The sequence below is a fragment of the Mustela erminea genome, chromosome 2 (genome assembly GCF_009829155.1).
Source record: "Mustela erminea isolate mMusErm1 chromosome 2, mMusErm1.Pri, whole genome shotgun sequence".
In the NCBI taxonomy this organism is placed as follows: Eukaryota; Metazoa; Chordata; class Mammalia; order Carnivora; family Mustelidae; genus Mustela; species Mustela erminea.
This window is the reverse complement of record NC_045615.1, coordinates 94,699,234-94,715,088: the sequence shown is the minus strand read 5'-3', so window position 1 is coordinate 94,715,088 and position 15,855 is coordinate 94,699,234.

The window sequence follows — 15,855 nt, the reverse complement described above, 5'->3', positions numbered from 1 at the left end:
GGATCAGAAAGAGAAAGAGAGAAAGGGAAGGAGGGAAGCAAGGAAGGAAAGAAAGAGGGAAGGAAGGAAGGAAAAAAAGAAGGAAGGAAACAAGGAAACCCTTGCTTCCTGCCTGCAGTGGAAAGGAGTGTTAGTTGCCAGAAACAGTAGATAACTTGCCCAAAGTCAGAGTAAGTGGCTGAGCCGTGACCACAGCCAGTGGCCTCCTCCTGGAGTCCTTTCCTTGCACTGCCTGTCCCGCCACTCCCAGTCAGGGACGTCACCAGGCAAGTGCCCAGCACCGTGCCTGGCACAAAATACACACTCGGGAAATGTCCTCTGTGCTCCTCTCCCCCTTCCCCCTCCTCCTCACTGAGGGATGAACCACTCTTCTTTAAGCTAATGACCCACTTAGAAAGAAGCCCGATTCAAATTCCGCCTCATGCTTCCTTTCTCGTGCTCACATAGCTGACAGAAAGCAAAGTACCTGGAACAGAAGACACAATTAAAAAAAAAAAAAATGTGTTGTGTATGTGGCTTCATCCTCCTTCCCTCCTTGCTTCACTTTCTTAAAACTGCCAGGATGGAATGTATCCCTCGTTTGTCACAGTGCATCATCTGCCTCGTGTCAAACAGAACGCTTTGATTACTCACAGGCTCACAGCTCTGTTAGACACATTGCACATTTCATTGTGAAATGACACCTACTGCAAGCATGAGCATTCCAGCTTCAGTTATGAAGGAAGTTAGCAATGACCTAATAAGCGTTTAGCAATGTAACAGCGCACTTCTAGTTTTTCCTCCTTAAGAAATCTCGTACTCTACGTATTGCAGAATGCTGTCCCCTGACTCTGTCCTCTGGCTTTCTCCATGTGCTGGAGTCAGCTTTAAAATCATGTGGAAATCACTCTGGCCAGCTTGGCTTATCTACATTGTGAATCAAACCTTAAATAGATCCACAGAAAATTTTTAGCAGCTCCGAGTCTCCAGGAGAGAAATAGCACGTGGCTTCATTCTTCACCACTCTTGTCTCTTGTCCTCCATTGCCACCTCCCTAGGTCGGTCAGAAAACATCTCTGGAGTTGCAATGACCTTCCTGGTGTCCATCAACCCCAGAACTCCTGAACACCCCCTCACCCCTTGCTGCCACATTTTAAGTACATACATCTAACATTAAAAAAAAAACCTTTTATCCCATACATTTTAGCACCCAAACACTTGGTTTCACTCATTGCACACACACCCCCTTACTACATCTTTTTCAGGAGAAGACACTCTGTCCACCTTCCGACTGGACATTTTTCCTTTTCCTCTTTCCTCTTCCCTACTTCCTCAGTAATTTACTCTGTGGATGGTTTTTTTTCTTTTGGTCTAGCAAAAAGAAATCTTCCATGGACAGGGAAATGGGATTGACAGTGATAGAATTCGTATTAGGGCCCTGGAACCCTGCTTGCATTCCTAATAGAAGTCCATCTCAGTTACAACAATTAAAGAATTTGACCATTAATTCAGTGAGGAGGAGTGGGAAGGGGAACAGAGGTAAATCATTGGTCTTAGAAATTCTCCAGATACCAGTGCTTTTGAAATCCCATCGTATTCTATCTCCCTTTTTTCTACATAATATGGTATCTATATATGCATACATGTAGGATACATATATGTGTGATACTGACTCATGTGCACGCGGCATATATGACAGGAAGTCGGTGTAGGTCTCAACTACCAAAGTTCTCTCATGTAAGCATGTTCTTTGAAATCTTGCAGCAATGGAAATTTCATATTATTTGGGCAATTTTAGATGCAAGAGAACAAAATCATAGTTAAAGTTAACATGGCCAAAGTCGTACCTTAAATCAAATGTTCTTTCACTGTTCTTTGGCCTGTGGCCTCCATCCCATTAGTACGCTTATTTTAACTCCCTCTACTGATCTGAAACTAAAGGTACGGACATTATGTCTTATCTCACACACCTATTATGCTCAATGCCCAATAAATAGTTCTTGAATTCTTAACTATAATTAGCCCTCAGGATTCTGTGTACTATTCTACAGTGTATCTAGCCACTTGAATACTGAATGTTCCCTTTTACCCTGTTAATTCGTTCTAACATGGATTAACATCTCTTCAGAAATAGAATGCATTGTGTTGGAGAAGGAGGAGAGCATCTCAGTGAAGAGCTGCTTGTTTTCTTTGTATCGGTGGGAAAAAAATAGGAAAATTAGTCATGGTTTTCTACCTAAATAAACATGTGAAATGTTCTAAAACTGCTTGTCAGGTTGACCAGTTTCCTGGTTGATGGGAAGTGCTCTGTAGAGCCTAGAAAGGGGCTGTTATTTGATAAAGCCTTTAAAAACTGCTAGTTTAGGGGCACCTGGGTGGCTCAGTGGGTTAAGGCCTCTGCCTTCGGGGTCATGGGGTCATGATCCTGGGGTCCTGGGATCGAGACCCGAATTGTGCTCTCTGCTCAGCAGGGAGCCTGTTTCCCCCTCTCTCTTTCTGCCTGTGTCTCTGCCTACTTGTGATCTGTGTCTGTCAAATAAATAAATAAAATCTTGAAAAATTTTTTTTAAAAATTGCTGGTTTAGTTAAGGAACTTCTTTAGTCATGACTACCAAGTACCAAATCAAGAAGTCAATTTGGCCAAATGTTTTAAGCCGACTCAATGAAAAACACCAATCAAGTCACTTGATTGGTGACTGAACTGAGTTGGTGTTAGATTAACAAGAATGAGTTTATCTGTCAAAATAGCTGATCCACATGCAAACTCACAAATTGTTTGAAAAAGACAAATCTCCTTCCATAAGTTGTTGACATATTTTCAGGATAAATATGGGATTTGGTTAACATGGGCACTTTAAGCTCTGTTAAAAGGCATCAAGTCGGGGCGCCTGGGTGGCTCAGCAGGTTGGGCCTCTGCCTTTGGCTCGGGTCGTGGTCCTGGGGTCCTGGGATCAAGCCCCGCGACGGGCTCTCTGCTCAGCGGGGAGCCTGCTTTCCCCCTCTCTCTTTTCTCTCTGTCTGCCTTTCTGTGTACTTGTAATCCCTCTCTCTGTCAAATAAATGAATGAGTAAATCTTACAAAAAAAAAAAAAAAAGGAAACCAGATTTACCATTTGAATTATTCATGGGATCTGATTACCAGGACTACATTTCATTAGATCAGTCAAACCTTTAGATTCCTTTGAACGCAATGACATTTTTTCTAAGCCAGGAGACCGTATTAGACTGAACACAGGGCAATTTAAGTTTACAGGATGTTCTAGAGGGAAAACAACGATGACTTAATTAGGAAGAGTAGAATTTACCAAAGTTGGTATTGCTCTTTCTTATTCTTTAACAAAGTATGTAAGTATTCCAGTTCTCAAACACTAAAAATGTTGCAAATGATGAAAAATGCCTGCCACAAAATTACATTTGTCAGGGAAAGAAATCTAACTCCACAATTTACGTAAGATTTTCCAAATTCTCACAACTCAAACTCAACATTCAATTTGCTATAAACTCACAAATTGCCTAGTTGAAACCATTCAAAACAAAGTATTTTCATTATGCTCACGTGGTATAAATCAAATACACTTTTTGTAGGTGCAAAGCAATGCTCTTATCTGTGCTTAACTTAAAGAGTTGGGCATGCCATTAAAATCTGCCCTCAGACAAGGAGACCATTTTAAATAGGGGAAGGACCTGGAAGCTTGATCCAGGTTTGTTTGTTTGTTTGTTTGTTTGTTTGTTTCTTTCTTTCTTTCTTTCTTTCTTTCATTTGACACAGAGAGATCACAGTAGGCAGAGAGGCAGGCAGAGAGAGAGGAGGAAGCAGGCTCCCTGCTGAGCAAAAAGCTCCCTGTGGAACTCAATCCCAGGATCCTGGGATCATGACCTGAGCCGAAGGCAGAGGCTTAACCCACTGAGCCACCCAGACAACCTTGATCCAGGTTTCTTTCCCTTGATTTCACCACCTGTAGCCCTGACTACCAACTGGCCTATTTTTCTACCCCTACCAGCTGCATCATGGAGCTTTCCAGGGCCCAGAGCCCACTGGAATAGTCAGGTGGGTTACATTTTTTATTCTCTAGAGTCAAGAATGCATTTCTTAAAAGAAGGTGTGCCCCAGGTTTCAGAACTAGCCCTAATTACACTCAGGGGGAGAAAAAGTCTCCTCTTTTGAAGCCAATATTTGCATCACTTAAGTCTTGCTAGGGGTCTGAGCTTTTTGGAGAAAACAGGAAATGCTTTTCATGCTGAAAATGGAATCTTTGCTTTATTCGCTATTTTCCTTATAAAACCTCTACTATCTGTCTACCCCTTTTTAAAGAAATAGCCTTAAGATAGTAAATATGTACATATCACAGTGCACAGTAGTTACAGAGACAGGTTTTAAACCTCTTCTGGAAGTGTCCAAATTCTCAAAAACGATGATAGAACATATTTTCTTTGTAAAATTCAGTATAATACAATTTTAAATTTACCACCCTCAGGGACATACCGCAATCTCAATTTTGAGAAGCGAACACTGAAGATGGAAGGCAATACAGGCTGAGATGTTGGGTTGCCGGTTAGGCTCAGTCGCTAGCTAAGAGTTCATTTTCTCTGACACTTGGCTTCAGCAGGAAGACAAATCACCGCTTATCGCGTGCTCTCAGATCAAAACAGTAAACCTTAAATGCCTCAGGAGAAGAATCCGCAGTGTTTGTTGACACAGCTCTCAGCCAAACAAGATTGGGAATTCCAGCAGGGCTGAGTCTGTGTCTTGTTTCCTGCGTGTAGTACTTGGCTTGCTTGAGGGGAAGGCTGCAAAAAATGGATGAATAAGTGAGCATTAACCCTGCTCCGAAGCTAAGAGCTCTTGTTTCCAGCACTATTCTTTCTGCTCCTACCGTGTGGTGGTCCTTCAGTTTTACTTCCAGAAGGCAAACAGACAGGCAAGCAGGCAGGCACCTTTGCACCCTGAACCGTGAGAGAGGAATAATATCGTCTGCACAGAGTCCCAAGTCTAGTCTTCTCCAACTACCAGTTTAGCCAGGAGAAAGTTCTGGGCGCTGTGAAGAGATGTCAGACGTGGCAGATAAATTATTAAATTGGACTGCTCAGGGGCGCCTGGGTGGCTCAGTGGGTTAAGCCTCTGCCTTTGGCTCAGGTCATGATCCCAGGGTCCTGGGATCAAGCTCCGCATCAGGCTCTCTGCTCAGTGGGGAGCCTGCTTCCCCCTCTCTGCCTGCCTCTCTGCCTACTTGTGATCTTTCTCTCTGTGTCAGATAAATAAGTAAATCTTTAAAAAAAATAAATTGGACTGTTCAGTTCAAAATGCATTTTTAAAAATACCTGTGTGCCAGGTGTTGGGTCGGTGGCTCCCGGGAGTGCAGGAGGAACAATAGAAATGACCGCCATACCTTACCATATATGGATGTGAGCCCATGCCCTAACCTTGGATCGATAAAAGACCCCCACCAACTCCCTCTCAGTGCGACTCCCCCCACTCCTCTTTCTGGAGTCGAGGAACCTCGCCCAAGGGTGCCCACTTCATCCTGGCGTGACTTTCCTGGCTCCCCTTCTCCTGAGCCCCAAAACTTCGCCGGAGAGTGCCTTTAATAAATCTTGCCTTGCGCCTGCTTCGCCTGGTGTCCGGTTTACCTCCCTGCGAAACCTTATACCAGGCTCTGTGCCAACTGGTTAGGATACAAAAGTCCATGATGAGAGAGGAGAAATTGAGAGAAAGAGAAGGACAGAAAGAAAGAGAAAGAGACAGAGAGAAAGAGTGATAGTACCGGGTCAGAGCTGAGGAAACACAGAAGAGGGATTCCCAGAGGTAACTGAAAGGGTCCGTAGACAAAAGGAGCGAGACTGATACAAAGCGAAGGTCAAGCAAAGCTTTATTTCACGCCAAGCATCGAGAATCAAACTGACCGGCCAGGGCCGTCTCTTGCAAAGAGGCGACCCCTGCCAGCCTCACAGACTAACTTTTATAGAGTAAAGGCCATGTGGCTAAGCCTGGACACACACAGGTGGTCAATTGAATTAAATTCTACCCCATGATAGTCATCTAATTCAGCCTATGACCTTGGCTAGAACTGGCGCCTTTGCCTGGTGCCCAAAAGGCGGGGCTTATACTCCTTGGCGGGTAATACGTGCGCTTTCCCTTGATTGGACGTTTCCACCTGGCCTGGCTCATCCTTGGCGGGTAGGGAGGTAATACATGCACTTTCACTGATTGGACATTTCCACCTGGCCGGACACATCCTTGCATGTGGGCTCCGTTATCAGGGGCTGGCCAGTCATATTTCACCAGTTCTGTTTCTAAGCGCTTTTCTCTTGGGGGGAAGGGGCAGGTTCAATCTAAGTTTACTGCATAAACAACAAAATGGCTCGCTCTGGCTAAGTAGGCCCTTACAGTAACGACTCTTGCACTGAATGTTGAAAAATGAGGTAGAATTATCAAAGCCAAGTCATGGAGAAAGGAAATTTCTAGGCTGGGCAAACAGCTCAGAGTAGAGGCAAAGAATCTGGAGTCAACATGACACAAGTAGATGTCAGCAACCTGCTCCTTATTGCCGAAGCGTGTGAGGTGGGAATGTAGGGGATGAGGCTGACAGGGAGACGAGTGCTCTCCTAGACAGACTAGACTGAGGCTTCCTTTGGAAAGCTGTGGTGAACCACTAAAGGATTCTAAGGGCCCATGGTGCTTGTCGCAGTGCCTCTGACTCTCCCTTTGACCTCTCCATTTCCTCATCCTTAACCTCTGTGGATGTCTTCTGCGTGCTGGAGCGGGCTTACTATGCTTCAGAAAGAACCATCAGCAGACACTTGGCCAGCTTAGACAATCACATTTTCTCCCCCAGAGCCTTTATATATTATCTGTATGGAGCAGGTTTCCTTCCAATGCAATCTGGTTCACAGGCTAGACCGTGCTGATAAAATCGAGGACATTCACAGGGAAAATGCCAAAGGCCTCAGTCATTACATTCAAACTGTATGCTTAACACTTCACCTAAGCCCATTAAGATTCAAAGAGGAGAAAAGAAAAGACTTTTCACTCAAAAAAAAGGGAGACAATGCACTCTTTCAGGACTTGCTTTATTTTATCAATACTTTGTTGTAGATCATCCTTCTGTTCTGGAAGCACTGAAGTTGGCTGTGGTTTGTGATCATCTGTCCCAGCTGACTGTTTTGGGACCAGAGGGGCTGGAGAGGGGGCTGTGGTGCTGATAAAAAATGGAGGTCACAAGCAGTATCCGCTTCAGACGTAATGATCTGCCCCTCCAAAAATCCCTTACTCTTAGTTCTTACTTCCTCACCTGCTTCTATTGGTGCTCAACGGAGCACAAAGAGGGCTCTTGGAAGTGTGAAAGGCCAGGTTGATTTGAAAATATGTAGATCCTCTGAAACACCAGCTGCTATGGGCTGAACTGTCTCCATCCAAATTTCATGTGTTGATGCCCTTATCTCCAGTGTGACTGAATTTGGACATAGGCCCTTTAAGGATATTATTGAAGGAAGACATAGAAAGTGGGACCCTGATCCATAGGATTGGTGTCCTTATAAGAAGAGGAAGAGACAGGACAGATACCTCTCTACTCATCTACAGAGACCATGTGAGTACATAGTGAGAAGGCGGCTGCCTACAAGCCAAGGAGAGAGATCTCAGCAGAAATCAAACCTGATGATACCCCGATTTGAACTTTCAGCTTCCATAACCATGATAAAATAAATTTCTGCTTTTGAAGCTGAAATGCCCAAATTCCGAGACCCCCCAAAGACGACCACCAGAGTCCAGAGTCAAAGCCAAACAGCAAGGTCGTTTATTACGAGTTCGAACCCGGACCTCCATGCACTCATTACTGGTGACGCTAAGAGGTCCCGAGCTCGGGATCACAACACGTTTTATACACTATTTTTGGGGAGGCAGGGACTTAGCATACATCATAGTATCTTGTAACAAATCGCCATGTACTGCGGGAAAATCATAAAGCAACTCTATAATATGACTGGCGCGCTACAGAGCAGGAAAAGGCTGAGAACAGATTATTGTTTAGGTCAAAGGGCTGTCATTCTTCAAACTGCTTAGTTGGCGCTGCTAGGATATGTGTCACCTCAGGATTGGCCGGGGTCTCCCTGTCAAGCCGCGGGGCGCCAGATGGTTATTATCTCTTGCACCCAGAACTGGGTGGGGGGTCCAGGAGCAGTCGTTCTGTCACGACCAATTCTGGGCCGGGGATGTGTGGTTACAGAGTGTCCATAGAAAGTCTGTTGGTATTTTTCCATCTCCTCATGGGTTAGCAAGCGAAGGTACAGAAGCAGAAATAGCGGTAATGGTCATAATTTTATTCCCTAAGCTTCTCAAAGCCACCAAGTCCAGAATATTTGCTATGGCAGCCTGAGGTGACTAACACAGTAGGGTTATCAATGCAATTAATGTAACCTCTGCCTTGCAGAATTCGAAGAGCCTGACCAATGTTGGAGTAGACTGGGAATACACACAGTCAGGTCCTTCTTTCCGACACAAACAAAAAAACGCAAACAAAAAGACTTTTTTTTTTTTAAGGTTTTGTTTATTTGACAGAGAGATACAGCGAAAGAAGGAGCACAAGCAGGAAGAGTGGAAGAGAGAGAAGGAGAAGCAGGCTCCCCGGGGGAGCAGGGAGCCTGATGCGGGGCTCGATCTCAGCACCCTGGGACCATGTCCCGGGCCGAAGGCAGACGCTTAACAACAGAGCTATCCAGGCACCCCCAAAAAACTTTTTTAAAAAATGGTATAAGGAACACACACGGGCATAGTAAAATGTTCCTATAATTCATATGGGATTTGAGGACATTTAAGTTCTTCTTCTCGTCTCAGACCCTCACTGCTATCCCAGTCCTCCTATCCCAGAGGAAATGACTGACTAAATATAATCACTATGAACAGACTAGAATATAGACAGATGGATAGATAGAGATAACCCCTCTTTTTATACGAATTAGTACATTTGACATATACCATCCTGAATCTTGCTTTTTTTTTTTTACTTATCAGTATCTCACATAAACTCATTTCAAAAAACATTTCATTGGGGCACCTGGGTGGCTCAGTGGGTTAAGCCTCTGCCTTCGGCTCGGGTCATGATCCCAGGGTCCTGGGATCGAGCCCCGCATCGGGCTCTCTGCTCTGCAGGGAGCCTGCTTCCTCTTCTCTCTCTGCCTGCCTCTCTGCCTACTTGTGATCTCTGTCAGATAAATAAAGAAAAAATCTTAAAAAAAAAAAACAAAAACATTTCATTTATTTGACTGAGAGGGAGAGAGGGAGGGAGGAGAGAGAGAGAATAGAAGCAGGGGGAGCAGCAGAGGCAAAGGGAGAAGCAGGCTACCCCCTGAGCAGGAAGCCCTATGTGGGGCTCCATCCCAGGACCCCAAGATCATGACCTGAGCTGAAGGCAGACACTTAATGACTGAGCCACCCGGGCACCCCTCACATAAACTCATTTTATAGTAGATATACATGTAGAGGGGTGTCATATTTTAACAGTTGTGATTTATACCATTTATAAGATTATAGCACAATTTATATAACCGGTATTCTGTTGAAAGGACATTTAGGGTTTTTCAATCTTTGTGCTTTGATACAAATCCTATCACAGTAAAATAGCTGTACATTCATCTTTGATACATATGTATGTAAAACATTTAGAAATGAGATTCTGCTTCAAAAATATTTGCATTCTCAAATATTTTACATTTATTTTATAAAAATTGCCAAATGCAGATGTTCTGCCAACTTTCAGAGATAGCTGGGGGCATTTAGGTTGGCTTACCAGGCTCTACCTCTCCATGATATTATTATCAAAGTTCTTTCCTAAACAACCTCCATATACCTCAATGCCATATGACTAACCTCTTCCGGAACTTGAACCTAGGGAATAATCCTGGAATGCTGGGTCTCCAAAGCAGTCACTTGATCTGCAGAGCAGAGGCCTTCCCTCTGTTACTACGCATGCCCCTGGGACTCTTGATCTCTTCCAACCCGCTGCCATGGGAAGTGTTGTGACTCAACTTTTCAAATTCTTCTCATTTTCTACCTAGGAAGAGCAGAGAAAAGAAGTATAAATTAAGGGCTGTATTTCACTCCCACACCCTAGGGAAATGTGCTTCATTTTCTTTAATAAGCCTTGTGGAGAGAAGACTATTTTCTTGAGAAAATGTTCAGTGTCTTCATCGGCACTTGGAACAGAGATGGCCTGCTCCAGCGGATCACACCAGTTTTGCTCACATGAGTCAAAGGTCTTTTAGCTTTTTAGTGTCCATTTTCCCTCAGAGGAGGAAAGTGCTAAGAACAATTTGTGCTAATAAACTCTTCTAGACCTGAGAGTATGAGCATTTTCCCAACTCTAGATATTTTTCCTAGCGCAAGTGGATCTCCCAGATAAGTGAGAAATAATCCCTGATCAATTCCTATTAGATTCCTGTGATGTTTTAAAACTTGATTTTGCACTTTGAAGTACAGAGCTGTCAAGGGTTTATAGTTTACTAAAATACCACATATTCTAGTCCATTCAACAATCCATAGGGGTCTACATTTGGCTCAGGTCATGATCCCAGGGTCCTGGGACCAAGTTCCAAACTAGGCTCCCCGCTCAGCAGGAAGCCTGCTTCTCCCGCTCCCGCTTCCCCTGATTGTGTTCCCTCTCTCGCTGTGTCTCTGTCAAATGAATAAAATCTTTAAAAATAATTATAATAATAGTTTACTGAGTTCCTCCCACATAGAGTTGTTGTGAGGATTAAATGCAATAATACATACAGCTTTGGCACATAGTTCACGCTCAATAAATACTAACCATATAATATGCAGGACGTGTGCATAAATACCCCCTCCTCAACACACATTGTCTTGCCCCCATGACATGCCCACATTGAATCCCAGATACTGTGACAGCAGAGCTCCCGCTGTAAGTTTAAGACACAACAGAAAGAAAACAGGGGCCTCTTCCAGTGATACTATATGCTCAGTGAGAAGATGCCCCCCCCACCCCCGCCCTGGCTTTCTCTCTCCCCTCAGTAACACCCCCCACCCCATCATGCTGAAGCAGGTATAACAAGTGGAGTCGTGTTGTGTCTGTGGTGAGAAGCAGACCCTCCCAGAAGCAGAGAGGGGTCCAAAAATTTCTGTCTTCCCATTCTTTCCCCTCTACCACTTGAACACCAGTGAGAAATAAACATTTCCGGCAGACCTGGAAGGGGTTCCTGTGACCGGGAGAAGGAAAGTTTCTTCAGAAGGATGTGGTGTGGCCGACTCCAGGGCTGGGTGTGGACCCAGCTACACCTGGGAGGTCACCAATGCCAAGGAGCTACGGGGGCTGAGAAAGCCCGGTGGCCATCCGAGGGGCTTCCCTGGGAAGAGGAAGAATGCTCAGGTAATGAGCAGCCAGAGAGACCAAGGTTCACCCTGAGTCTCTCTGGCTAGCAACCCCTCCGCAAGGAGGGTCATCAATTCCCATAAAAAGTACAACGTTGGCAAAACCACATTTAAGGAGAAGAGCCTATCCTAACACGTAGGCTAAGGAGACAACTACTAAAACGGCATGAAATGCCGGTATTTTTAGCTGTCGAATGAGGTTCTAGAAGCCATCCGTTTTCAAAATATGCCAGATTCATCAAAACTCTATGGAGCAGCTGTGCTAGCAGGTGACCCTTCTGCTTAGGAAACACTGTGTCTGCGTTGACAGCCGCAGAAAGAGCTCACCACATGGATCACATAGGAATCCTGGGTCTCTTCTAAAGGAGAAAATTTAGAATCGCTCGCATTGGCTGTATTTCCCTCTTAAGTTTGAGCAAGATGCTGGGGTATTCAACTGAACTTCGCCTTCACTATCATGATCTTCCCAGGCCCTCCTCCACCCATATAGATAGAAGAAGTAAAGCATAAAGAGACCTCTTTCCTCCACTTGCACTGAGGGAAAGAGGCCGTGATCGCAGTTCTCATCCTTCCTTTAACTCTGCATACGGAACATGCATCCAAGAAATCTTCCAAGGACAGAAGCAAAGCCATATTATCTCAAAATTGCACCTGGCCGTGGAATCCCACCATAGCCATAAAAATATTTTTATAGAGTTGACTCAATCCAATGTAATCTCTAATATAGCACTGTTTCATTTAACCACCAGCTAGCTGTCTCTGTCTACAGTTCTGTGATTTTCATTCGGCAAATCTGGGAGTGATTTTCTCCTTTCTTTCCAAAGGCTTTTTTTTTTTTTTTAAAGATTTTGTTTATTTATTTGACAGAGAGAAATCACAAGTAGACAGACAGGCAGGCAGAGAGAGAGAGAGGGAAGCAGGCTCCCTGCTGAGCAGAGAGCCCGATGTGGGACTTGATCCCAGGACCCTGAGATCATGACCCGAGCCGAAGGCAGTGGCTTAACCCACTGAGCCACTCAGGCGCCCCTCCAAAGGCTTTTTAATTGAGACTTCAAATTAAAATCCAAGGGCCACAGTTTGTAGATAAGGATGCATTCCAAAAGTATATATTTTTGTATTTTAGATATATGCCTTACACTTCAGTGTTCTTTAGGTGAGTGAAGGTTGGCTCTGCATAAAGGAAGAAAGAAGGAATTATGTTTTAAGGTCTCGTTCGGGGACAGAATGTCTAAGCTTCCAATTTGATTGACTGAGTCATTCCCATTAAAAGCAAACTGTAATTTTCATTGGAATAGAAATCAGTGTGATTTAACACATCCCTTTTTCTGGAAGATTGCATTTCACAGCCTATAAGAGGATCACAAGTGACAAAAAAAAAAAATAAAAGGCAAAATTCTCACCGGTACAATTTTATGATGAAAATGCCTGTTTAGGTCTATATTTTATAGAAGAAATCAAAGACATCACTGAAGGGCAATACATTCTGTAAAAAAAAAAACCCCAAAAAACAAAAAAACATAAATCTCAGTGATAAATGCCTAATGAGAGTGTTAAGAACCCTGGGGACAAATAAGGGTGATTTATTTTTTGCGTTTTCCCCAGTTCTGATAAAGGTAGCTTAACAGCCAACTCTCATGATTATCCTTTAGGACTTAAGTGATCTGAACTATTTCTCCCTTGGTGCAGACAGTGAGCTTTCTTTTTTCTCTCTCTTAATGTTTTATACGTATAGTTTTTCAAAGATTTACAATTTTCAGATTATATCCTGTTTTAATCTAATCTAAAGATCTGAGAGGCTGGAAATTAACAAGTGGAGGAGTTTTTTGGTGTGTGTGTGTGTTTTTGTTGAAGATTTTATTTATTTATTCGACAGAGATCACAAATAGGCAGAGAAAGAAGGGGGAAGCAGGATCCCTGCTGAGCAGAGAGCCCGATGTGGGGCTCAATCCCAGGACCCTGAGATCACGACCTGAGCCCAAGGCAGAGGCTTTACCCACTGAGTCACCCCGGTGCCCTGTAAAGGGTTTAAATATAGTTGATAAGGAAGGGATTTTAGGTGATACATTGTTATTTTGTGTGAGTATTGATACCTAGATATTGCTCTTTCTTTTAAATCATCTAGTCAAGTATATTAAAATGTTTAAAAGATTTGAGATTCAATATAAAATACAGTATTTCTATAATAAGAATGTTATCAGTATAATAAAAAGACAGCTGAGTTGTCATATTAAAAAAGGAAACTGCACTTATTCCTTCAATTTTTTAATTAGAGAATCTGTGTAAAATTGACCATTTTCTTTCATAAAAACATAAAAGTGTGAATCAAAATACCTTATTTCAAAAAGATCAGAAAAAATGTTAGTTTTTATCCTCAGAGGAAAAAAAGTTGTATTCTTCAATTTAAAAAAAGAAAAACCTACTTATTAGGTTTACATGCACTAGGTTTTTATGTTCAGAAGAAACACTATTATTACCTTAATATCAATGTACCAATCTACTTTTTCTCTATATTCATATGTTTAAAAAATACACCTTTAGAAAAATCACATGTTTAAAAAATTCTGTTGATGGGGTTTTTCCATGTTTTTAACAAGCAAGAAAATGGACAAATTAGTCACTGGCAGAGGAACAGCATGAGGGACACCTCGGTGGCTCAGTCGGTTAAGCTGCTGCCTTTGGCACAGGTCACGATCCCAGGTTCCTTGAGTCCCGCATCGGGCTCCTTGCTTGGCAAGGAGCCTGCTTCTCTCTGTCACTCTGCCTGTTTGTGCTCTCTCTCTCTGTCAGATAAATAAATAAAATCTTAAAAAAAAAAAAAAGGGGGACAGCATGAGTGTGGGGAAAAAAACTTCATCCTTAAAAGAAATAAGATTATTTTAATATCCTGGATCATTGGAGCCCATAGCTATAGATCAGATTAAAGAGTGTTTGCCTTTGTTGATATGGCCGATTGGCTTATGCAAAACAAGGGAGATGTCAGACATTTCCCAGCTAGTGGAGTATCTGAAGGCCAAGTAATGGGTCAATTCTCAAAATGATGAATTTTTAACCCACTGAACCACCCAGGTGCTCCCATGATGAATTTTTTAAATTAAAAAATGAACTTAGAGTGAGACTGTGTGAAGTTATCAGTCGCACACAATAAGCATAACACAGAGCTGCCGTGTCTTGGTAATCTGACAAAATGGCAGCCAGTCATAGGCTGGGCGATAGCCTGGTCCTTGACAAAAAGATAAGGTGAGTCAATCAATTTCCCTTTCATGAATTATAGCTGTGAAATGCCTAACGTTTTTAGCTCATGGTGGGAGCTAAAGCTTGAAAGCAATGACAAAAGGTGGAACTGGAGAAGCTGTCATGAGTCATGCACCTGCTTAAGTTAGGAGGAACAGAAACTATGGGTAACAAGAGGAGGCTGGTCAGTGGGGGAAAGATGCTAAAACACGTGTGGAGGAAAGCAGACATTCTGAGAGAGGGAGGGACAGAGCGAGAGAGCATGCTAGTGCAAGAGAGAGGCTGAGACGCTGGTCCCAGAGCTTCCTGAAGGTTTCTGGTATTCCTATAGTCTAAGTGACTCCTTACAAAAAATTCTCCCTTCCTTCCTTTATCCCTCCCTCTGGTAAATTAAATGATCTTTGACCTTAATTATCAAAAGGGTCAAACCAGTAGGTTTTAGCAGAAAACAAAACCAAAGTATGTTATATTTATGCGATAGAAAATTATAATCAAGCGGATTTAGTCATTGAAAAACACATTGTCAGGAGTAGGTTGTTTCCTAGACCTCTGTTCTTCAGGCTTGCCCACAACCCTCTCACCTTATTTTGATAACAGTTCTTTGATTTTCCTTCGGGGACTATCCCACACCCACTGACCCCTCACTGCTGTCACCACCTTTCCGGGGCAGGCATGTGACTCCGGTCTAGCCATCAGTTGATATAGATTCAGAGACTGCAGTGATATATAACAGCCAGGACAGCCTCATATAATTATGAACCACTTTAATTTTTGAGAAGAATGTGACAAATAATATGTGGAGAAAGAAGAAAAAGTTGTCATTAGATTTGGGGCCATAATAGCCTCCTAAAAAAAAAAAAGAACTTCCAGCTCTGCTCTGAATTACCTAAGGGACCTGAATCAAGCCCTTTCCTTTCTCTGGACTTTAGTTTCCTTGTATATAATATGAGGAGCTTAATGGAACTGTAATCGGGGTCTCTCCTCCTTCCTAAATCTCTAAACCTTTCTTAAATTTGGAATTCAGCAGTCAAGTATGTACCTCCTTGTTTGGCATTTTCAAAGGTGCAGGTGCTACACCCAGGATTATAACAATGATCTTTTCACAGTCGGCCCTCAGGGAACTGACAATGCATGATTTTGAAGTAGGCAAAGCGTCTCTCTTCCTTTTCCTGTAGTCAAAGCTCTTGACCTTATCACTCCCAACCATTAAAACGTGCCCTCTTTAATGACAGTTCATGAGAAAACACCTTGCTTCATATCCTCCC